The sequence below is a fragment of the Panthera pardus genome, unplaced genomic scaffold (assembly GCF_024362965.1).
Source record: "Panthera pardus isolate Hobbes unplaced genomic scaffold, ASM2436296v1 HiC_scaffold_21, whole genome shotgun sequence".
In the NCBI taxonomy this organism is placed as follows: domain Eukaryota; kingdom Metazoa; phylum Chordata; class Mammalia; order Carnivora; family Felidae; genus Panthera; species Panthera pardus.
The window spans coordinates 55,991,815-56,019,170 of NW_026526777.1; the positions used below are offsets into that span (position 1 = coordinate 55,991,815).

General features: G+C 40.5%; 1 long non-coding RNA gene across 2 annotated transcripts in view; it reads left to right on the forward strand.

Annotated features, from left to right (window-relative positions):
• LOC109252221 (uncharacterized) overlaps window positions 1-26,985 on the forward strand; it is a 137,031-nt gene extending 110,046 nt beyond the window's left edge. Inside the window, exons 4-5 of one of the 2 annotated variants that reach the window (XR_002073891.2) lie at window positions 23,639-24,426; window positions 25,902-26,985. This is a non-coding gene — a long non-coding RNA (uncharacterized LOC109252221). Of the gene's footprint in view, window positions 1-23,638 lie in introns of both variants that reach the window. The other variant, XR_002073887.2, reaches the window with a different exon arrangement.
• Window positions 26,986-27,356: the final 371 nt, after the last annotated feature.

Consider the following 27,356-nt stretch of genomic DNA (forward strand, 5'->3'; position numbering starts at 1 on the left):
CTCCTCCTTTATCCCAAATAGCCCTGTGTCTTCAACAGAAATTCTGCATGTAAATATATATTTACAAAGGATTCTGCTCAGCTCCTGGCATGTCACAGCCCCTCCTGTTTATACTCCTTTTCCAAGTCCTGGAGAGCTATCCACACCAAAGGGGGGCAACTCAGTCCATTAATATGATGCTGATTTGCACCAAGCATGGATAAGAGGAAGCTCTTTTGTGGTGCCTGAAAAGGTCTAGACTGCAAAAAACAAAATTCTACAGCAGATTCTCCTTTTGCTTTTTCTTTCCTAAATGCGTTGACTAAACTCTGGATCCATATGTTTAAGGTCATCTAACGGGAACTCCAGTTTCTCTGCTTTATTTGTTTGGGTTTTTTTTCTATCGTTCCTTTCCCTAAAGGAAGCCTCAATCAATGACTTCTGTCCAGACTTTTCATTTGAAAATCCTGTTGGAAATGTAATTAATGATCCACCAATAAACAATACTGAAGCATCTACTTGTTGAGTGAATGGTGGATGATTCACTGCAGAGAGCCGGGCAGTCGTTTTGTGTGCCTGCCACGGGTCAGATACTGTTGTTCTCAGTTTCTGAGAAGGCTGCCTAGAATAGAATAATCTATTATCGTAAAGCTGGTCATTTCCTGGCACACGGGTTTAGTACATCACATTTTCCTATCCCTTTCTCTCTCTCTTTTCATTTTTTAAGAGGAATGGAGTGATGAGACTAAAAGCTTTCGCCCTTGGTTTAAACACTTTCAGGATGGGTCTGACTCCTCTGTGCCCTGTGTTCCCAGCTATATCTTTCTCCTGAAGACTGGATTTTGTATCAAGTATGTCAAAGTATGGTCTCAAACTAATGCGATTAATCCCTTATCAACTATTTCTCTTCTTAAATCTAACCCCTTAAACCTCTTTTTAAAAGTTTTAAAGGAGCCTCTCTAAGAAACGTGAAAACGACTCCTGGGAGTAAAGGCAACCCAGACTCCAGCACTATTTAAGAATAGTGATAGGATTTCTATTGTTCTGCCAGGAGGATTATCATGGCAACCATGCCAGATTTCCCATGGCTTTCGTGCAGGGCATGATGATAGCCCTCTGGGTAGGTACAGCTTTACATAATATGACCACAGTTGGATGATAAATGAAGTACTCTTGCCCACCAGCATGGCAGCTTTGGCCAGTTAGGGAATGTTCTCCAGTCACATGTTCTTAGAAGTGGGCTGTATGCTATTCACCTGGTTGGGAATTACTAGAACTGATTCTACTTTGTCCAACATCAGAGCTACCCTTCCTCAAATTCCTTGCAACTACCTTTATTTTCAAGTCTTTAAAAGCTGCCTCTTACTTTTGTTCCAGGTATTTAGATGTTTGAGAGAAGTTTGTTTCCAAAAGTCTTGGGTTCAAAGCATATACTAGTTTTAGGAAAATACTGCTAGGCTCTAAACGGGCATTTATGGGGGCACCTGGGTGGCTCAGTTGGCTGAGCGCCAGATTTCAGCTCAGGTCATGATCTCGCAGTCCGTGAGTTGGAGCCCCACGTCGGGCTCTGTGCTGACAGCTCAGAGCCTGGAGCTGCTTCAGATTCTATGTCTCCCTCTCTCTCTGTTCCTCCCCCGCTCACACTCTGTCTCTCTCTGTCTCTCAAAAATGAATAAATGTTAAAAAAAATTTTAATATAAATAAATGGACATGTGTGAATGGAAAGATAAGTGACTTGTGCATGATAACTGAATGGTCAGCAACAGTAAGCCTATCTCGCTCAAAATGACTATGGTTGTTAACTTTCTTTTTAATTCTGAGAAGTGGTAAACTTCCATATCCTCAAGTCTTAATCTAAAATAAACCCCAGTGTTTAGAGGTGCTTTAAAAATTTAAACAATAACGGAAAAAGAAATCAATCGACATGAATCAATATGAAATCTTAATTAAATTCATTCCATTTGCCCAGGCTGCTGACTTCTTTCTGGACACCTCAATATTAACCAGTATTTGCCTAGATTAAGAATGTGTGTCTGTTAGAGATAAAATTAGATCCCCAAGTATCCTGTATGAGACTCTTACAAACATGTGCATTTGCCATTCCTCAGACAGGGTCAAGCATCACTTAACCCATCCCACAGTAGCTATGAGGATGAATTTCTTCTAGAAAGTTACTCCTCTTAAATAGTGATCTTATCAGCAGACTTTGAGAAACAGACAGTGATTTCCAAAACACATCTAAAGATGCATGCTAAGCCAGGACAGATCCTATTTCTGTATTCTTTAAATTTTAGAGGCTCTGAAAATATTCAACTCCTTGACAGAGTTAGGAAAGAACACTGAGATTTTATGCTTTAAAAAACTAAATGGTGTTTATTTTACTTTAATTCAAAGGCAGGTGCAAAAAAAAATTTTGTGGTAATCCAGACTGAGGAACAGAGAAGGAAATTTCTAGGGAAAATGAAACACCTTTCCATGGTTGTGAGTCAATATTTCATGCATGTTGCTTTCCAACAGGAAATTTTGATATGAGAATTATCGGAGTAAAACAAAATCCTGTGTACACGAGGGAGCAGAGAAGGGTTTATAGATCTGCTCAAGATCAGCAAAGTGCCTGTGGGAATGAGCTATCCTTTAGTTGGTAGGAGCATGAGGCTAGGAGTTGGATAGACCTGCATTCAAACCTAGCCTTCACCACTGGTTATCTGTGAAACTTTAGACAAATTATTTAACCTCTCTGCTTTCACTTCCTCATCTGTAACATGTGCAGAGTAATATGAAATCTACATCGCTTTTAGAATTGAATGAGATCACACAGAAAGCACTTAACACAGTGCCTGGCGTAGCTTAAAGCTGCCGTTAGAATTTTTATTTTTCTCTTCTGGCAACAGATTTTTGTGGTTGTTTCAACAGTTTAACCCCACATCTCTACCAAGTTGCCAAAAGAGAATTTTTCCATCCCTGACCCTCTTAACCACACCCTGCTTTAATCATGAACCAGATTTCAACACTACCCCTGAAAGGTCACTACCCACTACAGATTTTCTCTGTGTAGTTCTAAATTTCAGTGTACCCATAAATGCTAAAGCAATCTATCAGCCAAAGTGATACTTAGCACCTCTTATTAAGAGGTTGTTCTATTACAGTATGCCACTATAATCTAGAAAGGAGAAACATGTGATTTAGACATCATGAGAATGAAAGCATTCACAATACCCTCAAGTCCAGTGGCTTCAAGATAATACTCCATGTTTTATAAAGAAAAGGAGAGTTTATACCACATGAAATCATCTCTCCAAGGGCTACAAACATCACAGAAACAGTAGCACCACCTCACACCTCCGTAACCTCTATCTATCTACCTATTTATCCATCCATCTATCTTACAAAATAGTGCCAATAGTGGAACACCTGTAGGGTTTTAAAAATATATCCTCTTTGGGAAAATATCTATTGATGTATCCTGCCCATTTCTTCACTGTATTATTTGTTTTGGGGGGTGTTGAGTTTGATAAGTTCTCTATAGATTTGGGACACTAACCCTTTATGTAACATGTCATTTGCCACAACAACCAAAAAGAATGAAAGCTTGCCATTTGCAACAGAGTGGATGGAACTAGAGTGTATTATGCTAAACGAAATTAGTCAGTCAGAGAAAGACAAATATCATATGATTTCACTCCTACGTGGAATATAAGAAAAACAGATGAACATAGGGGAAGGGAAGTAACAATAAGATAAACACAGGGAGGGAGTTAAACCGTATAAGACTCAAATACAGAGAACAAACTGAGAGTTGCTGGATGGGAGGTGGGTGGGGGGGATGGGCTAAATGGGTGATGTGTGTTAAGGAGAGCACGTGTTGGGATGAGCACGGGGTGTTATATGTGAGTGATGAATCACTAGGTTCTACTCCTGAAACCAATACCACACTGTATGTAAACTAACTTGAATTTAAATAAATAAATTTGCAAACAAGCTTAACAAATGCATTTTAGGAGATAAAAAGCTTTCAGAAAAACGGGGTACTTTGGGAAAAGGCAATAAGAAATTATGCAAAAAATGTATCCTCCAGTTTCATTGATGTTTTAGATTACTTTTATTTCAGATTTCAATTTTGCCTGTGAAACACACCACACCCAGTTTATAATGTAATTATCCTCAGAACATTGGGAACTTTAATTTTGGAATAGATCTTGACAATTTAGTTATTCTCCATCTGTATCAGCTCCTTCTTGTGCAATGATGGAAAACCTAACTATATTTGGTGTAAGCCAAAAAAAAAAAAAAAAAGAAAAAGAAAGAAAAAAAGAAAAAAAAAGGGTTGGGGGAGGGAATAGTGGGAAGTTTTTGGTTCTCCTAAACGAAAAAGTAGGGGTAGAACCAAGCTTTAGATACAGCTGTCCCCAAGACTCGACAGATGCCAGTAGACCTACATTGCTCTGCATCTTTCAGTTTTACCTTTATGAGCAGTGGCTTCACTATTAGGCTCCATGAGATGACAAGTTTGCACATAGTTCCAAGTCTAGTTGGCTCCAGATTTATATCCAGCAACAAAGAGAATTTCTTTCTCTCTCCCTTGCTCTTTTTCTCAAGTCCTACTGATAGACTCATTCCATGTGAAATTCTGTGAACAAAGGTGGTTGAATGGATGCTAGATACAAAAGCAAGATATCTGATAGAATGACTACTCTTCAAATGGCTCCAGGCAAGAGTGGAATGATTATTTATATGGTCTACCCTGCAACTCTCACACTTGTATAACTGCTAGCATATTTGGAAACACCTCAGTCCCATATGATCGTCTCAGAGCATCTCATCACATACTAAACAGCTTCTCACTATGTGTTAGGCAAGCTGTAGGGTTTGAAGAAACAGACATCTGTCCCACCAACTTCCATGATACCCACTGCTTCATGTAAGCCATCAATTTCAGCCTAGTGTTAAGGGGAAATGAACAAGGAGATAATGAAAACTCCTTTGGGTTTTGTGTGTATGTTATGCATACACAGAGTTTAAAAAACAAAACAAACATGGGCGCCTGGGTGGCTCAGTCAGCCGAGCGTCCGACTTCGGCTCGGGTCATGATCTCACGGTTGATGAGCCTGAGCCCCGCGTCGGGCTCTGTGCTGACATCTCAGAGCCTGGAGCTGCTTCGGATTCTGTGTCTCCCTCTCGCTCTGCCCCTCCCCCATTCATGCTCTGTCTCTCTCTGTCTCAAAAATAAATAAAACATTTTTAAAAAATTTAAAAAACAAACACAGATTGCCATTCATACATTTGAGATATGTTATATCCATAAAGATTATTCTTAGTTCCAAACTTATTCAGACCCAAGGGCACACAAAACAACTTGGAACATTACTCCTCCCTTTTATTGAGAAAGCTCAGAGGGTGTGGAACTGGCATTGATTGACCACTCAGCAGTTCCTGTGACTTTAGGGAATCTCACAGAACACAGAAATCTGCCTGAGATAGTCCATTTTTGAGTCTATTATTTTCAGCCAGAATTAATTCTTCCATTATTTTTTTTGAATGTAGGCTCCATGCCCAATGCACAGCCCAGGGTGGGTCTTGAACTCACAACCCCGAGATCAAGACCTGAGCTGAGATCAAGAGTTGGACCCCTAACCAACTGAGCCACCCAAGTGACCCTCTTCCATTATTTTAATAAAGGTGAATAGCTGCTGCCTTTTTTTTTTTTTCCTATTCTTATATACACTTGTAAAAGTCCTAGATTATTGGCTCAACTTTTTAGCCCTCACAGGGTGTTCTTTTGTTTGGTGTAGGACAGGGATAATAGTATCATTCAATCAGTTCCACAATTTAAGCAAACATTAAAAGTTTCCATTCTTATAAAGTGTGAACCTCAAATATTTTCCTCTTTCATCTTTTTTGAGTGACCCGTGGCAGAGAAGCTCCCCGAAGTCCCGACAATCAAGAAAACACAGAATTGGTATCATTCCAAATCTCTATGGAGAGGATCTGGGCCAGTGAAATCTGGTCTGGAATTAGAAATTATGCCATGTTCTTATTTTTAGCAAATAAATGGTTGCTTTCTGGTTACCTAGAAAATTCCCTTCAAAATGTTTTTTTATGAAACATGATCACAGTGCTTAATACTCATGAAAGGCACACAAGATCCATGACTTTGATTTTCATAGGCTAGGCAAAGCTCCTGGCCAGAGGCTGGGACCTGTTATCATGGCTAGCCGAACAGGGTCCATCAGCAGGCATAGGTTGATTGTGAGGTTCCTTGTATCACCTTTGTTTTTCCAAGACAATTCAAATTAGAGGAAAGTCATCTGTCTGTTGTCTTTCTGGTTTCTTCTTATTATTTAAAAAAAAAATTTTTTAATGTTTATTTATTCTTGAGAGAGAGAGAGACAGAGACAGAGTGTAAGTGGGGGAGGGTCAGAGAGAGAGGGAGACAGAATTGGAAGCAGGCTCCAGGCTCTGAGCTGTCAGCACAGAGCCTGACATGGGGCTCAAACTCACAAACTGTGAGATCATGACCTGAGCCGAAGTCAGACGCCTAACCAACTGAGCCACCCAGGTACCCCAAGGTTTCTTCTTATAATTGAAAGCAGTGTGGTACCTTTTCAGTTTAGTGAAGTTTTATTACATTGGAAACCAAAGAGCGAGGGAGAAGCTTATCATCTTCTCCAAAGTAATAAAAAAGCTTTTTTTTTTTTTTAAAAATCAAACTTTCAGATTTGCAGAGAGAAATCTATCTGCTATTTTTGTGTGTTAAAAATGTCAAAGAACTTAGCACAAAAACCTTTGGATTCTGTGCATGAATGTGTGTGCTGTGTGCACACTCACGCGTGCATGCTCACAGTTAACTGGAGAAGGTAATTAATTGCATTATGGGGGACTGGTTTGGGGAAGAAACGATCAAGGTAACTAAATAAGGGGATAAGATGAAGGGTGGGATGATCAAATTTTAGGCTTGTAGTGGGGCAGTTGATTGAATAAAATTTGAAAAGCTACATAACCCCCGCCTATTTCTGGTGATGTCTCCCGAGAAAGACGTTTTAATTTGTAATTGCCTCTACATGGAGTGCTGTCATACTCTTCCTTTAAGATTTAACGCATATTAAGGTTAACATGGAAATACTCCTCAACGATCTCCACCTTCGGGTATGGTCAGCCACTTTCCCCTCTTCTGTAATGGTCTTGGGTTTTTGTTTACTCACACAGGCAACATCCTTGGTGAGGGAGAAGACGTGGCTTGTTTATGGCAGAATTCTCTCCTGTCGTTCAGTGGAACACAGCGAGTAGCAAACGTGATATGTGCCTAATACATAAATGTCTGTAGTTCTGTATGAAAAGATGTCAAAACTCAGACACATCTCACTTATTCATTTGTTTAATGATTTGTTGAGTAAATATTATGTTCCTGGCACCTCTCACTAGGTGTTAGGGATATAGCCGTGAACAAGCAAGGAATCCTGTCCTCAGGGAGCTTATAGTCAAGGGCGGGAGACAAACAATAAACAAACAAGAAAAATAAACGGTATGGTATGTTAGATAGTGATAAATGTTAAAGAGAAAAGTAGCAGTGGGAAAGGGGACTAGGAATGATGAAGATAGGCAGGTTTTAAATTTTTATAGGAAATGACCGTGACAGAGGATATTTCATGTAGGCTCCAGCTTTGCACAGTGAAGGTACAAGACTTAATTAAAGCACACGGAGCATAATCCTTAGAGTTGCTATTTAAGGAAATTTTAGAATACCTTCATTTATAATTGATGACTCATTGGACAGGAACTTACATAGTTTAAGTTTCATGGGGTGAGAAGGAAGAGCTTGTTAAATAAATCTTTGGCTTTTATAAAGATTGCAAATGCAATTTTTAAGCTATTTAAGTGAAAAAAGACTTCCAAGCAATTTACAGCTGCAATCTAAATATAAATATCTGGCATGCATAATTAAAATCGTTTTCTGCATTCACTAAATTGGTCCCCTGAGTGCCACTTTAGCAACATATTGTTAGCCTAACTTCAAATATGTTAAGTATAGAAAAGTTATAAAAACTCCACTTCTAAAATAAATTTACTTCAGATATTTCTCTAATTCAAAGCTTTTCTACCAAGATCAGTTAGTGTTATTTAAGCACATTTAAATTGGAACAAAACACACATTTTTAAAAAGTTTATTTATTTTGAGAGTAAGAGAGAGCGCAAGGAGGGGAGGGGCAAAGAGAGAGGGAGAGAATCCCAAGCTCAGTGCCAACAGCAACAGCGTGGAGCCTGATGTGGGGCTTGAACTCACGAACTGTGGGATCCTGACCTGAAATGACATCAACAGTTGGGCCATCATGTGACTGAGCCACCCAGATGCCCCAAAACACACATTTTAAAAGGTATATTTTTTGTATGCTCCAAAGTCTAGCTAGCCAGAGTTTTGTGGCGATAAGGAGGTGAGGGAAAATTCACATATGAGACTTTTGCCAGAAATCAAAATATCCATAGCCTCCTGCCCCCTAATGATGAGATTTGAGACATGCCTGTTGAAGCAGGAACAGTAAGCCATCTCTCAACTTGGCTTCAACAAGACTACATTTCAGTTTATTCCTGCTTCTGAGGAAGCATACACCCTGGCTATCCATCATTACCTATTAGGCCTTAGTAGCAATTGAATCTCCCTGGTAGGTGAGTATACTTCCCAGCTGACCCCGGAACAATGAGGCAGTTAGGGCTGCTGACCCCCCATGCAGTCAAAAATCCACATACAACTTTTGACTCCCCCCAAACTAATAGCTTAATAATATATAATATAATATATATTATATAATATTTATATTTATTATATATATTATAATATTATATATTAAATATATATAAAATATATATAATATTTATATATATATTATTATTTATATTTATATAATATAAATATTATATATTTATATAATAATGTACTAATAGCCTAATAAACAGTCGGTTAGCCCATATTTTGTATGGTGTGCATATTATATACTGTATCCTTACAATAAAATAAGCTACTGAAAAGACTTATGAAGAAGATAAGCAAGAAAAAATATATTTACAGTCCTGTACTGTACTGTATTTATTGAAAAATAAGTCTGCATATAAGTGGGCCTGCCCAGCTCAAACCTTGTTCCGGGGCCTACTATATATGTAATCTGAGAACCCTTTCCTCTTTTTTTTTTTTTTTTTTTCATTTTAATTAGTCATTTCTCACCAGGCAATTGAAAGTCCAATTGCCCCTTCAAGCTCATTTATACTGCGCCTTCTGTCCTTGGTACTGTGTGACATACTCAGCGTCAGGCTCTGTCTTACAACGACACACAAGGTCTGATTTCCAGACTATCTTCTCCTCTCCAAGGGACGCCGAATAACCGAGGTATCGACTGGATCAGGCCCTGCTGGTCTGCAGGCTACTAGGAGACCACTTACCTTTTGAGGAGAGGTTAGGGCCGGGATCGCTCTTCAGTTGTGACTTTTCTTCTTCAAAGGGAATTTGAACGAAGGTTGTGTGGAATGCAAAGGACTTTTCCAACGTAGAGTATATGGGTCTCTCTCCAGACTGCAGGTAGGGCACGAAGGGAAACACAGGGAATACATGTTGCTGTTTAGAGCACATTTGAGGCCGAGTAGCCCACGTGGATTGGTTGATATTTTTGTTCCACTTTCATAGGAATGGATCCAATTCTTAATTGTTCAGAAGTAAGTTTTCCAAGTGTGTGTCAGTTTTTCCCAGAAATCTGTTTTTTTCCTTTCTCCCTTCTGTTGGACACTTTTTAAAACCATCGTTTTTAATGTTTATTTGCTTTTGAGAGACAGAGAGACAGGATGAGGGGGGAGGGGCAGGGAGGGAGGGAGACACAGAATCCCAAGGAGGCCCCGGGATCCGAGCTGTCAGCACAGAGCCCGATAATGGGGCTCAAACCCCCAACAGGGAGATCATGACCTGAGCTGAAGTCTGACGCTTAACCCACCGAGCCACCCAGGCACCCCTGGACACTTTTTAACTTAAAGAAGAAAAACTTAACAACACTTTCTTCTGAAAGACTACATGGAAAACGGTAGGGATTTACCAATAAAATGAACACTCGGGATTATTGAAGGATTTGAATTATCAATGCTTTTATTAGATTTAATGAATACAGTGTATTAAGTTAATATGCTCCATCACTTTTTCACGTGTATTACTAGCTTTCCTCTCCTTGTAGCCCAAATATACCTACTTCTGTAAAAAGGAGTTCCAGAGATCTCAAGAATTCACTGTGACACCAGCAGCCCAGTCTTGAGCCCAATCTTGGACATATGTAAAGACCGAACTCTGAAGTAAAATTTGAAGGCATATTTACAAGCACCGACTTCCCCTTCAGCATTCTCAATTTAGCCTTACCCCTCCCCACTTTTTACTGGCCTCCTTCTGGAAAGCTGGATGGCTCTCTGAGGATCAAGATAACTCCTCAAGTTACACTCTATATGGAAGTTCTGGCACTTTTATACGAAGGTTTTATTAAGTCTGTGCCAAATAGCTTCTCATCATTGGATGAGCTAAAAATAAAAGATTTTTGCTCAAGTGACAACTTTGTACTAAGAGAAGTGTGTGTGTGTGTGTGTGTTCAAAGACTGAACATTGCCCATGCCAGATACTGGGTTTTCATACTAACACACATCAAAGGAAAAGTTTGCTTCCCAAATGGTTCTCATGGTTTTTTTTTTTTTTTTTTTTTTCTAATTGGCTTCTCATCAAAATGATTCCAGAAAATGCTGCTGAACTGTGGTGCACCAGCCAGGACATGGGGTACTGGTGACTCAAACCTTGTCATATAAGCTGGGGTTTCTCTGGAGAGCCCAGGGAGTGAGTGTCCCCTTGGAAAGGTTCCCTCCTTTCAAGACATGTAGAAAGAAAAACGGGGAAGAAAGGTTATAAAATAGAGAAACAGATTCATTAATATACAGAAAAAAACTGAGCCTGGGTGGCTCAGTCGGTTAAGCGTCCGACTTCGGCTCAGGTCATGATCTCACAGTTCGTGGGTTCGAGCCCCGCGTCAGGCTCTGTGCTGACAGCTCAGAGCCTAGAGCCTGCTTCACATTCTGTGTCTCCCTCTCTCTCTGCCCCTTCCCTGCTCATGCTGTGTCTCTCTGTCTCAAAAATAAATAAACATTAAAAAAAATTTAAAAAGAAGGACAAGCTTTCAGTTATAAAGTCATTAAGTCACGGGGATGAAAAGTCCAGCATAAGGAATACAGTCAGTAATACTATAATATACTATTGTGGTGAGCATTTCATGCTGTATATAACTGTTGAATCATGATGTTGTACACCTGAAACTAATCTAATATTATATGTCAACTACACTTCGATTAAAAAAAATGAAAATAAACTAAACGGAGTTTGCATTTATTTGGAGGCTTCTCCCCACCCCCACAGTGAAGTAAGGCTTTAATCAACGTCTTTGCAAGAGCAGGTTTCTGATGGACTGTCACACTCGGGCAGTTACAGCAGGCAATTTGTCTCCTAGCGTGAAGTCCGTCCCCTAATTCCTCATTGGCTGAGTATAACAGGGGTTACAGCCTTACCTGGAAGTCGCCTAGGCCCACGTAAGGCCAAAAAGTGGTCTGATTGGAACAAAAGTACATTCCCTGAGGTGACACAGAGACTTCAGTTCTTTGGCACATGCTCATTGCAGAGCCCGTGAAAAAATAAGCCTGCAAAATGGAGAGGGGAAGAAGTACCAGGGAATGAAGTGTCTAAGGGTTTGGGACTCCGTGGGGTGGGGGTGGGGGATTGTAAATATTTCCAATAGGTTGTAAACCTATTGTTAACTAGACAGTACAGCTTTTATGGTATTTCTGAAAATATATCATCTCACTTACTTCTCACAATCCCTCCTCGTCTTTTCTAAGTTGATTCCATTTTCACTTATAGGTTATTTGGGCCCAAGGCACAGACATTTGTTTCTTAAGAGGAATCTTACCCCTGAAGGGGTTCACTGTTGTCAGAAGCTCCCAGCATTGTTCCAAAACGTGTGTGTGTGTGTGTGTGTGTGTGTGTGTGTGTGTGTGTGTGTGTTTTCCCACCTAGGACCTCAAGTCCTAACCTTTCCCTCTCTGCCTACTGAATCCCATCTTTTCCTGTTACATTCCCCCCCCCCGAACACGTGACTCCTAACTGCCATTAGGAATTGGGAGGAAGACTGATCTTGACTGCTTCCTGCTGCAAGGGGGCTTTGACAGGCGTATGCCAGTCAGGGCAGGGTCAGAGGTCGATCCAGAGGTCCGAAATAATGGGAGGGTATTTGGAATGTCTGGGCTAGCAAAATTTTCTAATTTTTCTGGCATATGCAACAACTTCTACGAGTGACATACAAAAAGAATATTAGACCAGCGAGCATTAATATTCCAAATGCAATGCCTCCTAGGGAGGTGGTCACACCACGGGAAGGAAAGATGCATTGTAGCCATTCAAAAAGTCTCTGACCTATCTGGTCATTTATTTTTTAAATTTAACTGTAGCTTTTCCTCCCTCTTCCATATTTATTTGGATCTTGTGATATTGTTGCTTAGAATAAGTAAGCTTTTGAACTAGTTTTTGGTTCTCAATCCTCGAATCTTCCTTTGGCCATCCAGTTTGCATAGGAACAACTCCATGAGGCATATGTAATTTTCCTTCAAGGAAAGATTGATCTTCAGTGTCCAGATTACTATATATCTAGACAATTGTTTATCCATCCTGGAGCTAGTGGCTCTATAGTCCCTAATTCAGTCATAATGTCTTTTCCTAGCAAGGGAGTGGGGCTCTCTGGCATTATCAAAAAAAAAAGAATGTGGGAAAAAAAAGTCTCCCCATATGCACCCTGGTGGCTGAGAGAAAAATTTAGTCACAAGTTTTCTGGAGATGCCTCTAATTGTTGTGCTGCATTTGGTTGGTTGGCCGGGAGCGCAAAGGAGGACAGAAAATGTGGCTCCAGTGTCAAGAAGGAAATCAACCAGTGTTCCTTCTATTTCCAGAGTTACCAAAGGCTCTGGGTTTGGTTGGTTCAGGGGAGCTAACATCAAGAGCCGGGGCCCCATTCGTTCCTGTCAGGGACACTGGTTATCTGAGCCCTCGCAGATTGAGGTCCCCGAGAGCATTCAGATCTTCCAGTGACTGTCTCCACACAAGGGGTATGGCTTACGGGATTTTGACTTTGGTTGTCCCCTCTAAGGACATTCTCATTTCCAGTGCCCTGAATGGCCTCATAAATGGCACTTGGTGCCAGGACCTTGGGAAGTCTGGTCTGACATAGAAGCCCTTAGATTTTTTTTTTTAAGCCTCCTTTCCTGTTCCTTATTCTCCTCTTGATCTTGGTTGTAATATACCCAATTGGCAGCTCAAAAGAGCTCTGGAGGCCCTTCTTAAAGTTTCTTTTAGCATTATGCTGTGTGCATGGCGGTTATTAAGAACGAAACTCATGGAGCCTCATTCTTCTCCCCTTTATAAGAGAGGTACTAATGGATCCTAGAAGAGTGTCTTCTAAGTTTTAGTAAAAATCAGAACTTTTTAATTGACAATGAGGACATCTGGCTATGACTCTAAAAGTTGAGAAAAACATGTGATTACAGGCTTTCCAATCAGGTCTGAATGTGTTTGTTTGTTTTTCAAAATTAGGTCTGATTAAAAATATTTCTAGTTGATAGAAACCTGAGTTGTTTCCAGTTTGGGGCTCTTATAAATAAACTGCAGTAAACATTTGAGTACAAGTTTTGTAGTGGACTTTTGTTTTTATTTCTCTTGAGCAAAAACATAGAGTGGAATGCGTGGGATATCTGGCAATGTATATGAGCACCAATTGCTTGTGTACATATCCTTGCCAACATTTGGTATGGTCAGTTTTTTTAATTTTTGCCATACTAATGTGTATGTGTTGATACCTTATTATGGTTTTATTTATGTTACCCTGATGATCTTGAGCACATTTTTCTGTGCTTATTTGTCATCTACAAATCTACTCTGGTGCGTGGGCTTTAAAATATTTTACTTATATTTTTATGTTGTCCATCTTTTCGGTACTGAGATGTACATGTTCTTTTTTATTTTGCATAGATTCTTTGTCAGTTACATGTTTTGGCAATATTTCCCCCTAGTCTGTGGCTTTCCATTTCATTTCTGTAATACTATTTTTAATGAGCAAAATTAGTTTTGTTGGACTCCACTGTATCAATTGTTTTTATCATTTGCAGATTTTTTTTTTGTCCAATCTAGGATATCTTCATTTAGCTGAAGGTCACAAATATTTGCTTCTATGTTCCTCCAAAAGGATCTTAGTTTTAGTACCGTGAAGTCTATAATCAATTTTGAGTTAATTTTTCTGTATGGCAAAAGTAAGTGTCAAGTTTCATCTTTTTAAAGGTTAATTTCTAATTGTTCTAGCACTACTTTTTTATTAAAAATATACTTTACCCATTGAAGTACCTTGGCACCGTTATCATAAAACATTGAACAAATATGTGTGTGTGTCTATTTTCTGGGTTCTCAATTCTATCCTATTGATCTATATGTCTATCCTTTTGCCAACACCATTATATCTTGATTAATATAGCTTTATAGGATTAAAAACAGGGAGTATAAGTCCTCCAACTTGATTTTTCTATTTAAAATATTTATTGGGGCGATGCCTGGGTGGCTCGGTCGGTTGGGCTTCCGACTTCGGCTCAGATCATGATCTCGCTGTCGTGAGTTCGAGCCCCGCATGGGGCTCTGTGCTGACAGCTCAGAGCCTGGAGCCTGTTTCAGATTCTGTGTTTCCCTCTCTCTCTGGCCCTCCCCTGTTCATGCTCTGTCTCTCTCTGTCTCAAAAATAAATAAACGTTAAAAAAATAAAAAATAAAATAAAATATTTATTGGGGAGCTATTTTAGGTCCTCTGAATTTCTGTACACATGTTAGAATTAGCTTTTAAATTTCTGCCAAAGAAAAAAAGAAAGCTATTTTGACTGGGTTTGCAGTTGATTTTTTAGATCAATTTGGGAAGAATTGACATTTATTAACAAGTCTTCTGATCCATGAAAATGGTAGATCTCCTATTTATTTAGGTCTTTTTAACTTTAGGGGTTTTTTTTGTGTTTTTTTTTTAATTTTTTTTTTAACATTTATTTATTTTTGAGACAGAGAGAGACAGAGCATGAACAGGGAGGGGTAGAGAGAGAGACACACACACAGAATCTGAAACAGGCTCCAGGCTCTGAGCTGTCAGCACAGAGCCTGACGTGGGGCTCGAACTCACGGACCGTGAGATCATGACCTGAGCCGAAGTCGGCCGCTTAACCGACTGAGCCACCCAGGCGCCCCCCAAATATTGTCTTAAGCTCCATTATAATCTCTCCCTTCTGCTCTTCTTTATTCCACACTCCTACTCTTCCAGGCAAACATTGATCTGTTTTCTGTCACTATAGATGAGTTTGCTTTCTCTCCCTTTAAATAAGTAGAATCGTACAATACGTACTTTTCTTCTGTCTGATTTCCTTCACTGAGTATAATTATTTTGTGATTCATCTATGTTGTAGTATGAATCAACAGTTCATTCCTTTTTATTCCTTAGTAGTATCCCATTGTATGGCTATACCACAATTTGTTTATCCATCCGCCTGTTGAGGAACATTTGGGCTGTCACCAGTTTTGCACTGTTACATATAAGATTTCTCTGATTATTGGTGTACCTATATTTCTATGAACACATGCTTTCATGTTTCTTGGACAAATGCCTAGGGGTGAACAAATGAGATTTTATGATAAATATATGTTTAACTTTTTAAGAAACTGCAAATCCGGGTCTCCAAAGTGGTTGTGACACTTTACATTCTCACCTGAAGTATATAAGGTTTTCATTTGCCTGACTCCTATATTATTACTGACATTCATATTTTATTTGGACAAGTTAACTGAAAAAAAATCTCTTTTATGTTTTAAAATACAGGAACTCTGTGTTGACATTTAATCTATGGACTGATGTTTTTTAAGATGCAACCACTCTTAGGGGGAATTGAACATGGCGTTGTGTTTTTACTACAAATACAGAAATTACCATTTGATTCAATTCTGCTCTGATGTCAAAGCTGAGATGCGAGCCTGGAAGCTGCAGAAGCCATGTTTAGAGCTAGCACAGGACTGGCATGCAGGAAAAGAAGCCAAGACAGAAAAGGAGAGAGTAAAAGGTGGAGGGGAGGGAGGCTGGTAGAATTCAAACCCCTGGCTTCAGCATTTGGTTACATGAGATAATAGATTTCACTTTTAGCCCTAAAAGTGGTGTTTTCGCATCCTTGCCCACAAACCACATATTCTAGCTGCTGCGACCACAATAACACAGGAATAATAATACACCACACGATAAAAGAATAAGACAGGAGATAACATATGGCCAAGTGACACCTTTCTACTACTATTCTGTTATTCTACAGCTGGGGCTCCTGCTCAACATGACCGGTATCAGGCAGCTGTGAAAGAGAATCCACTGGGAGCCCTGGGGATGTAGGAAAGCCGTCTAAGTTTCTGTTATTCCGAGAACCTCTGTTAAAAGAAAGTTCTGAAGCTCATCTACCTTTTAGACTTCCACCTGGTATCTGGGACCATCATCACCTCCTGTGTCTCTTGTGTGTTTCTGCAGCACAAAGCTTGTCTTATTACTTTCTGAGAGCCCTCAGGAGATTCTGTGAGGAGTGTGTATAGGCGGACGGTATTTGGGCAATGGTATGTCTTCTTATAAAACATTTGTACAATTCTGTAATTTTACGCATCATTTACTTATTTTAAAACCCTCACTTGGGCTCTGTCATCATTTATCAGTTCTCACATATTTTTTGAGTTTTTCAAGTTGAAACGTATTGAGTTGGACATGTTCATAGACCATTTTAAGGGTCTGAAAGTTGTTCACAGATAAAAGATATGAAAACATGAAGCCTTTCTCTTTTTGTGAATAAACAAATCGATTCAAATCAATCTTTGTCCACTTATCCATGAAGACACTTCCACTAATAAGTGGTATGATCAAGAAGCTATTAATAAAGCATTGTTATGGTATATATAAATGCAGACTTAAAAATTCTACATGCTTTGAAATCTGATTAACTCCAAAATTACCTCTGCTTATGCTTAATCCTGACCAAAAAAAAAAAAAAAAAAAAAAAGAATACCCCCCCCCCCCCAAAGGCACCAAAGTCACACTTAACCTTTTGATAACCAAGGGCTACCACTTTTCTCTAAAGCTCTTTCTCCCACTGGAGGCTAGACAGTTCCCTGTTAGAGGCATATCACAACGCAGACAAGATCCGCATTTTTACAATCTGGAAACTCCTAGAAGATGGCCTTTTTGATATATATATTTTTTTCATCTCGGGAAAGAACTTAGTTGGATGATTAACTATAAATGTATTTATAGTTCATGGATCCCAGGGCCCATCGGTGTGATTTAATTTGATAAATATTCCACACAAAATCCAAGTAGCTAAGAAACTGACGAAGCTAATGTGAGTGATGGAAAACTAAGGGTAATTTTCAAGGTGATTGAGCTTACAGAGTGGATAAACTTCAAGGCAATAACAGAGAAGCCATGTCTAGAAGAGCAATGTCTGGGTCTACTTCTATCCAACCTGACCGAGGCAATCAAACCAGAGCTTTACCAGATGCCTACAGATTCTGAATGAGTTGGCAGCTACCCAGTGCTTCAGGGAATGAGAAGGAGACTAGGGCATTTTTCGCTAAAAACCCATCAGAGAATTCTACCCCAGCTGCATTATATCTCGTGCAAGGGAGACATCTTGTGTTCCATTAAGCCCGGAGGTTTTATTTTTAGTAAAGATAGATGGAAGCTTCTCTTCCATTATCCTAGGTGATCTTTTAGAAGGCAAATTTATCTTGAAGATCCAAACATAAATCTATATGCAGGCTACAGATGAGGCAGTACATATTTTTACCTTGGAATTAAAACACTTCAGCCACTGTGGCTATGGATGAAATTCTTTAGGCCCTTGCGTTTAAAAGTTTCAGACTTGAAAAATACAGAGTACCCGAAAATAGAAAATTTAAGGAGAAGAGCTATCAACTAATCAGGCTGTGTTCTAAGACCAAGTTAAACCTAATGAGTTCGTGTAACTGGTTTTCAATTCAGTTCAACACACACTAATTGAGAGTCCACCAAGAGGAGAGGCAAGGTGCTGAGTGAAAACCGTGGTCGTTTCTTTAAGAGAGTTTTCCTCTGGAGGAAAAAAACGGTGTATATATATTTTTTAATTTTCTAAAGTTCATTTATTTATTTTGAGAGTGAGAGTGAGAGCACGAGTGGGTAGGGGCAGAGAGAGGGAGAGAGAATTCCAAGCAGGCTCCATGCTGTAAGCGCAGAGTCCAATGTGGGGCCGGAACTCACCAACGATGAGATCACGACTTGAGCTGCGGTCAAGAGTTGGACGCGTAACCAACTGAGCCGCGCAGGCTCCCCACAAAGACGTATTTTAAATAGAATGCTTAGCATGACAGAAATGAGAGGACAGCACAACAAGTACTGGAGGATTACTTTACAGGGCAGATGTCTGACTTTCCCATGCTTTGTCCATCAGCTTCAGCAGAACGTGGAAAGCCAATGAGTCCTCCCCCGAGGGCAGTTCTATACAAGTGTATGGAGGGTGTTCTATACAAGAGTATGGAGAGTGCCAAAGCCACTCTCCCTCTCACTAATTCCGTGGAATGCGAAATGAAAAAGCAACTTGGATCCCTATTTACAATTTTATTTAAACGTGTTCTGGAAGGGAAAGGTAGTATATGAGTCAGGATAAACACACTTAGGCTGAGAAGTGAGAAGGGCAGAAACGCAACTGGAAAGTAATGGGCTCAAGGTTCCAGAAGGAACCCTGGGGGACTGTCCAACCCTGAATGGCAAGGGGAAAATCGATGGCAATGGAATTTGACCTGAAGTTTTTGGAGCTTAAGTTTTAAGCAAAATGTAAACCTTGAAGACAAAGTTCTGCTTGCAGAAATCTTATCTTGTGGTGAAGCACTGTACTGGACCCAGAAAGCTTTAACCACTCACTGACATGCTAGGGAGACTTTCTGGCAAGGTGTCACAGTTTAGAGGTGTCACCAAATGCCCTGGTATGTTTATACAGTCATGTCCAGTTTACCTGTGTCAGACAAGACTTTGACAGGCTTAAGAGAAGGAACTACACGGGGTCGCCAGTTATCCACGCTGCTGGAAACACCACTAGCCTGGCCAGCCAAAGGAAAACACATGTGCCTGCCAGAAGTAACAAAGTAATGGACTTTCCATGAAAGCTATCAGTTCTGGACGATTTGATATTTTTAGAGAAAAGACTTATGTATAGTGGGCACCATGACCATTAAGATCTGATGTGGGGGTTGCTAGTGAAGAAATGAAGCATCAATGCAGAGAATCTGTGTTCTCAAAGGAGCAGTAAGGCACAAATATTGGGGAAATATACAATACCCTACCCTTTAAAGCAAGGAATGTCCAAGTCTAGGGATTCCTTTCGCCACCACCAACAGGATCTGAATGCATAGTTTGGAATTGGAAACACGGATTTAAGAAATGTAAATATACTTTGCCTACAATCTATGCCTGTAGTTGTTGTGCCTTAGAAATGGAAAGACAAAATGTATAAAAGATTTTCACACACATTAATAATCCCCAAGGGTCCTTGGTCAAACAGTCTTGAGCTGGGGTCTACAGTTCACCATGGCCCCATACATTTCCAGAAATTTCCTTGGGGCCAATTTAACACTTAGATCCTAGAGTTTCAGATTTTTATTAAAGTAGGTTTATTGCAGCTTATCAAATAAGGTCATAAAATTTCTCAGAGACACAAGTAGACTCAGTATCTTGAATAGTACCTGGGGCTTAAAAACAAAACTTCCTAAAAAAAAAAAAAAACAACTAGTGAATATCAGGTACAAGGTTGTAAATATGGAACTTCGTATTTCTCTAGACCTTAGCACATCCTGTACAAGGTTATTGCCTAGAAAAAATTCATTGAACTGATAGAGAATGTATTTTTTCATTAATAAGTGAACTCTATATAAAAACGAGTATGCTTAGTAGTAACCTAAGTTATTTCTCCTAGGACTAGAAGCATCACTTAATCCAGGAGTGCCAGATGTCATCATTCAATAAAGTATTCAGCACTCTACCTGTCTGAATATTCATGAGCCCAGATGCCTGGGAAATGGCAGATTATGGATACTCCTGTAAAATCATGTGGCGGAAACTGTTCAGTGTACATTTTTGGGAAAACTAGTTCCAGGCTTGAGTCTTTGATTTTACTCAGTATTTCACTGCAGGTGCGTAGTCTTACTTAACACACAGTTTCTTAGTAAACTTAGACTTAAAACTTAGAAAGTTTGAGTTGGAATCTCAATTTTTTTCTCTCACATAAAACTGTTCATTTGGATCTAACAACAGGCCAAGAGAGGTATCACCTGCCCCTTTTCAGAAAGACATCCTTTATAGTTTTCCATCATCGATAACTGACAAAAGTAAAATCTATCTCCAAAAGCCATTCTCTCGAATTAATGTCTATTTTCTGCCAAAGCAGAATGGTAAATTATGAGAAGCTATTGAGTGGGACATGCCAAATGAGAGAACAGATCCTTGCCATAAAAAGCTTAATGGAAAGAGCCATTAGTGAATGGTTTCCAATCTATATACTTACAGTTCAATGCTATATACTTATAATTCAATTTGGTATTGGCCAAAGATTAGGATTGGATATCCCTAATGTAGCAATCAAACCGTCGATATAAACTTAGGAGAATGGACCGCTGAGTTGAAGTGAAGAAAGCAAAATGTGTTTGGAGTAAAATCTTAACTCTTTCCCATGGCCTATAGTCCTTCATGATGTAGCTTCTCTTGGCCTCCCCAACCTCCTCTGGTCTGCTCTCTTCTCTCTTCAGGATGCTTCAGTCACGTGGCTTCCTTTAGGACACACAAACCCTAAGTTCCTACCTTATGACTGTCTCCTGTAGTTCTCCCCCCTCCCTCCGAATGCTTTCTGTGATCTCCCGCCCCCAGATCTTCCTGTCACTGGCTCCGTGTCTTCTCACAATTTCCTCCACTTTCCACTATGGAAGGCATTTCTTGAACACCTAATTTAAAGGGGATTTCTAGTATCCCAGTTACTCTTTTGCATCTCTCCCTGTTTAATTCCTTTATTTTTCCTCATAGCACTTACTATGATCCAAAGTAACCTTGTTTACTTGTCCATTTTCTGTTTCCACCAATGGGATGCAAACCAGGCAGAGACCTTATCTGTCTTGTTCATTTCTTATTTCTGGCATTTAGTACCTGGCACATAGAAGGTGCTCAATAAACATCTGTAGTCAAATAGAAACCAAAATAGATCAAATAAAGCTTTGTGATGAGGAATTGGAACCTAACATTGAACCTGTGAAGATAGGACTTCAGGCATCCAAGCAAGGACAGCTTACATCCAAGCCATGTAGGGCACAATGCCCAGCTTTAATGTCCACAAATAACCTTCTCAGGAGTTCATCTAACCCAACTAGTCTCCACTTTTCTCGCCCCTATTTATCACTCATACCAAGCCTTTCATCTGGCCTCTCCTATAATTCCTCTTGGATAGTCTGGAAATGACACATGGAAACATGGACTCTGTCCATGGGAACCAACACACAATTAACCACTCTTCCACCAAAGCTCCATTTAGCCTCCAGTGTGTTTGGACTGGCTGTTTGTCAGGGCACAGGATGTTGGTCACTCTCAGAACGGGAGCTTTGCATCCAATTGTTATAGCTGTGTCTTAATCAGTGGCTCTGTTTTAAGTGGTTAGAGCTGCATGGTATTTAGCTTAAACCACAAGCGTCCCTGGAAGGAAAATGGGAGGATGGGAGGTCAGTCAATCTGTGGTTGTAATCAAAATACCTAGGCCCAGTGGAGGCTGCTCTAAATGAAGCTGGAGGGGTGGGTGGTTCTGATGCTGTGGCAACAATCAAGGGAGGAAGAAAAGTGTGCAGAATGGACAGGAGAAGCTGACTGAAAAATCACATGATTTGATGGATGTATTACTTAATTTTGTTGGAAAGTATTTTAGGGTAGACAAGGCTTGAAGGGAGAGCTGTTGATTTTTTATTCTCCTTAACCAAAACATTTTGACAATATACTCACTAAGGCTGTGGAATCCATGACCCCAGTTGCTGTGCAACACCAGCTGTCAGAATCATGAAGGTTATCCTTCACATCTTTCAGAGTTAATATATGCATGCAACTTGATTCAGCTATGATGAGACCGTGGGAACAAAGAACAAAATATTGCTGTTGGTCTTTGTTCTAATACTTTCTTTCTTTCTTTTTTTATGCTCTCTCTCTCTCTCACTCTCTCTCTCTCTCCAACCTCTTGAAGATAATTTGATGATCAGACCTCAAGAGTGCTTGTTCAATTAGTGCTTGTGATGTGTTTTGTGTTTTCCCTAAGCAGGAGAGTCATAAGTGTTAGACATGCCAGGAAACTTTGGTTTTCCATCACCCAAGTGGACTCTGCATTCTCTTCACTGCGTACTACATAGTAAAGAAATATGAAAGCCATCTGCTCCCCATCCAATAGTCATGTCTTCTTGATCTGCCTCTTAAAATTACACAGTTATTAGAAGGCTCTGTCATCCATTTCCTGTTTGCCAAGACACCTGTCACATGAGCTGTGCATTCAGAATCAATAACTGTTAGTCCGTGGGAACACACACAGCTTTTCTGGGCCACTGTTAAATATAGAAGGTTGATTATTGGATTATTGTCTTTGTCGCTCGTCTTCCACGATCTGTAAAATGGTAATATTATCATCTACCTTGTGGGGTTGTTGTGTGGCTCAGGTCAATTTACATGCATAAAGCCTAAACAATAACATGAATATAAACAGGATTTAAAGGAGCTTCTGGGGGTGCCTGGGTGGCTCAGTCGGTTGAGCGTCTGACTTCGGCTCATGTCATGATCTTGTGGTCACGGGTTCGATCCCCACATAGGGCTCTGTGCTGACAGCTCAGAGCCTGGAGCCTGCTTCGGACTCTGTGTCTCCCTCTCTCTCTCTGCCCCTCCCCACACATGCTCTCTCTCTCTCTCTCTCTCTCTCTCTCAAAAATAAATAAACATAAAAAAAATTAAGAAGCTTCTGAATGATCTATGGGAGTGTTTTCTACCAGAGCTTCCCAAAAGGCTTCGTACAGCCACATTTATTAATTAGGAAGCGTCTTCATGTGGTGGTAAGTCACTTACACACATTCTATATGGGCTACATAACCAACTCCTAGGTCAAAAGTTATGTATGGCCTTTCTAACAAGTATGAACTTTCATTCCCAATGCCATGGCAATTAAGTGTCACACACATTTGTTTCTTTAAATCTAATTTAATATGTTCCAGTCAGGATGGTAGAAAATCAAAATCCAGGTCTTTGCCATGTTGATAACCAGAGAGGAAATCTCCCACTTCTCTGGTATCATTCAAGAACTCTTCTGGTTGTCATCAGTCAACATTGGTCATCATTGATATGTTTGTTGTTCAAGTACATATGTGTCCTTGAAGGCGGGCAGCCTGCTACCCACGTTAGTCTTAGGTTCTAGGTTTTTTGCTGAAGCCGTGCACCTTCAGATGGCTCGACTCTAACTATCTCAAACCCTCTCCTTAGGTTCACCAGACAACCAGTGCCCTCTAACTTACCGCCACCTCCCCTAGGCCACTGGAAAGGAAGAGACCGCTGATTGCCGTGACAACTATCTAAATTGAACCAGAAACATGGAAGTCTTGTATTTGAATGCAAAGCTATACCAGTTCACCCATTTCACAAACCTGTTGAGCACTTTCCCAGGTGTTTTGGGGTTTACAAAGATAAAAGACAGTGTCTCCGACCTTAACAATCTGGCAGATTTCAAATTCTCTCACGAAGCCCATCTAATTTAATCCTTGAGTTAAGACCATTCTCCGTGGTGAGAGTACGGGCGATGGGACATATTCCTGTTTGCTGAACAAACTGAAGCTCTGAAGGGCAGCCTGATTCACGTAGTATCACATCCAGTGAGGGGAAATGCTAGAAGCACATTCAAAGACTCCATTTCAGTAAAATCTTTTACATGACTCTGCCCTGATTTTGAGTCCAAGGGATTCCTTCAGAAAAGAACGTAGAAGCGATTTGGTCTCTCAGCCAACATGTGGGAACAATTAGAGTTTGGAGAACCTTTTTCTACAGTGATACAATAGCGGATGTTGTTCAACTTCACACCTTGCAAGTATGGTGCTGCCTACGCATTGCCCGAGAGGATATAATCAGCACCACGGTATGGAAGGAGATCATTCTTTGGAGTGGACAGTTCGCGATTCAAACACCAACCCCTCACAGCTCAAATATGACATTAATTTCCACGTGCCTCCATTTTCTGAGAAGTTCTGATGACCTACTTCGTCGAACCGGTAGAAGAGGTGAGTGAGATAGCTCACATAAAACTATGTCCCTGGGCCTGGCACCCTGACCCAGGGGAGGCGCTCCAGAAATCTTAACCATCACCGCCCCCCCCCCCCACCATCACCACACACACACACACACACACAATGAACAAACATTTATTGAGTACTTATTGCTAGGGAGTAGAGCTACAGATATAAATAACATCTAATACCTTACTCTAAGAATTGGCTTCTATGCCACTTGGTGGGCGAGGAGAGACTTTGCTCCCCCTAAAGTCATCCATTTGGAGGGAGAAAAGGGAGACTGGGAGATGGGGAATGGGGAGCCATCCTTCTCCACTGCCACCTCAAGAGGTCAGAGGAAATGGGGCCAAATTCCCTTTTGGATTTCATTCCCTTCGGCCGAGTGGTGGGCTCATGGCTGGGAACAGGATGTTGCCGAGAGAGCTGCATCCAAAGGGAACTCTTATTTACTATGTCTTTTGTTCCCTGACATTTTCAATTTCCATCACGGGAGCCTTTGCCAGTCATCTGCTTCGCCTTTATCCCAAAATCAATTTCCTGGGAAGGTGCAAGATGCTGTGAACATCTGGCCCAAACGCTCAGGGCTGTCCTTCCCAATTGGGTGTTCTTCATGTGACGCAGTGGAGTGGCAGTGCTACCTCTGCCCTGGGACACAGTGAGACACCCGGGCCAGAGCGGCCTGGGTCTGCCCAGATCCCCTTCTCCTCCTCCAAATACCAGGAGCCTATTTCCTACTTCAATTGCCGTTTTGACCTCAAATAAAACTAACCTGACTTATGGTAGAAAAAAATGTGCTGAGATTCACTGGGGCATGGCTCTTCCTTTCCTCCAGAGAGTTTGGGCAGAGAGCTTCAAATGGACCTCAGGAGGACTCTTTCCAATTCACTGTGTGCCCCCAAAAGTAGTGGCACTAATAAAACATCAAAGAGTAAATACTGGTTAGTGTGTGTGTGTGTGTGTGTGTGTGTGTGTGAGAGAGACAGAGACAGAGAGAGAATTAACAGCTGTCATGATTGCCCTGTTTCAGAGTACAGGCATTTTCACTTCAGAAATTTCAAAAAGGACTCCAAAATAAATGTGAACACGTACACTCAGAGCAACCAAATGTATTTTCTCAGACTACATGTCTCCTGAGGAAAATGTAGAGCTTTTGCTTCTGGCCAGACTGGAACCTGTCCCCATGCCCACCTCCCTCTGCCAAAGCTTTGATCCTAAAGAAACACTTCAGGATTCCAAACTCAAACCCACAATAGCAGACCTTGTGGTGGATGTATTTCACATTCATGATATTCCTAATTCACACCAACTCTCTCAAACCACACTCAGTGCGAGGTACATACCACATGTCCGTTCCGATTTTCCCGATCACCAGCCCCCACCGTGCCCTTCGTAAACTATTTTTTTAATCAAATTTCCTCCACATTCACCATGGTTCAAGAGCTCCTAAAATTTCACATCTCCTCCAGACTATTTCCCGCTTAGGCTGGAAGCGAGGTGGAATTTTCTCCAGCTTCAGAGTTCCAAGATGAATACCAAGTTCCAAGGTTGAACACCTTCAACCACGCTGCACACAACAACAACAGCAACACCAATAATATTTTGGGTGTAAGTGTTACCTTCTCTAAAGCTCAAAGCATTTTTAAAGATCACGTTCTGTGTTTGTATAGCATTGTTCTGGGTAAAGAGAGGAAAACAATTGTTTTCTCATTTGGCAAGTGGCAACTGACAAAAGGCAAATAGCAAAACCAGGGTAAGCGCTAAGCAGCATACCTGAGATGCCTCGCATGATCCAGGAGGAGGCAGGGTAGGGAGAGAACCTGATGAGTCTCAAAAATAGTGATCTATGTGTTCCGGGCCCACCGCTTCCCGGGACGCTGTCTTATCTCAGTTGTTACTGTTTTTTACGACTATCGATTTTGTTGTTGCTGCTGTTCCGATTCTCAGATGGATGTTTAAATTGTCTTCGAATATCCCCTTGTTCCCATCATTCCTCCCTCCAAACACACACACACACACACACACACACACACATATATACACATATATATTTCCCCCACCAGACTGCTAGGGCTGTGCCTGAAATTCTGGAGATGAGGGTTGGAGGTGAGGGAGATTTCCTGCTTTCTCCTCCTCTGCCCTCTTCTCTTCTCCTGGGAATGAAGGAAACTGATATTTACTAATTGTTTACTGCACGATGTATTTCATTTCACTTAACAATCATAACATCCTTACTTTGGTATTACCTCCCTGCAGAAGGATTAAGTGGATTCTTTATATTCTCCCAGTTTGTAAGATGCAGGGCTGAGCTGTGAACCCCTGGCGTTTCACCCCTTCGGGTCTCTCAATTCCAAAATCCAGACGTTATTTCTCCTTTTTTTCCCTTCTAAGTTTGTTCCTGATGTTCATTTTAAACATATTTAGTCCATACTAAGCTCTTTTGGGTAGATGCTCAAAAAATGGGATCAAATGAGTATCTTTATCCTTTTCTGGACCCTGAGACTTTAAAGTTTTGTTTTGTTTTCTTTTTTGGTTTTCCTAAACATTTTTTTTTTGTTTCGTTTTTTTGTTTTGTTTTCCTAAGCATTAAGCTGGCTGAGTTAACATTCTTGTTCCAGAGGCTGGGACTAAGATAAAAGCCAAGAGTCTGATTTATTTCTTCAGGGATTCATTCAAATCATACAAAGCTATTCATTGACTTGGCCTTTCCCTCCCAAAGACCCTAATTTAGAGTGATTTGATTTCATTACTGGTGATTGGAAGAGTTTATTGCATAGAAACAAACTATACGTTCCCTTGGAGAAATATGAAAGTCGTCACCAGCTGAGATGACCCATGAATAAAACGGGTGAAAAGCGTTCTAAAGAGGAAGAATCCATAAGAGAGATTATTTTTAGAGAAAGAATGACGATTGTTGGAGGTAA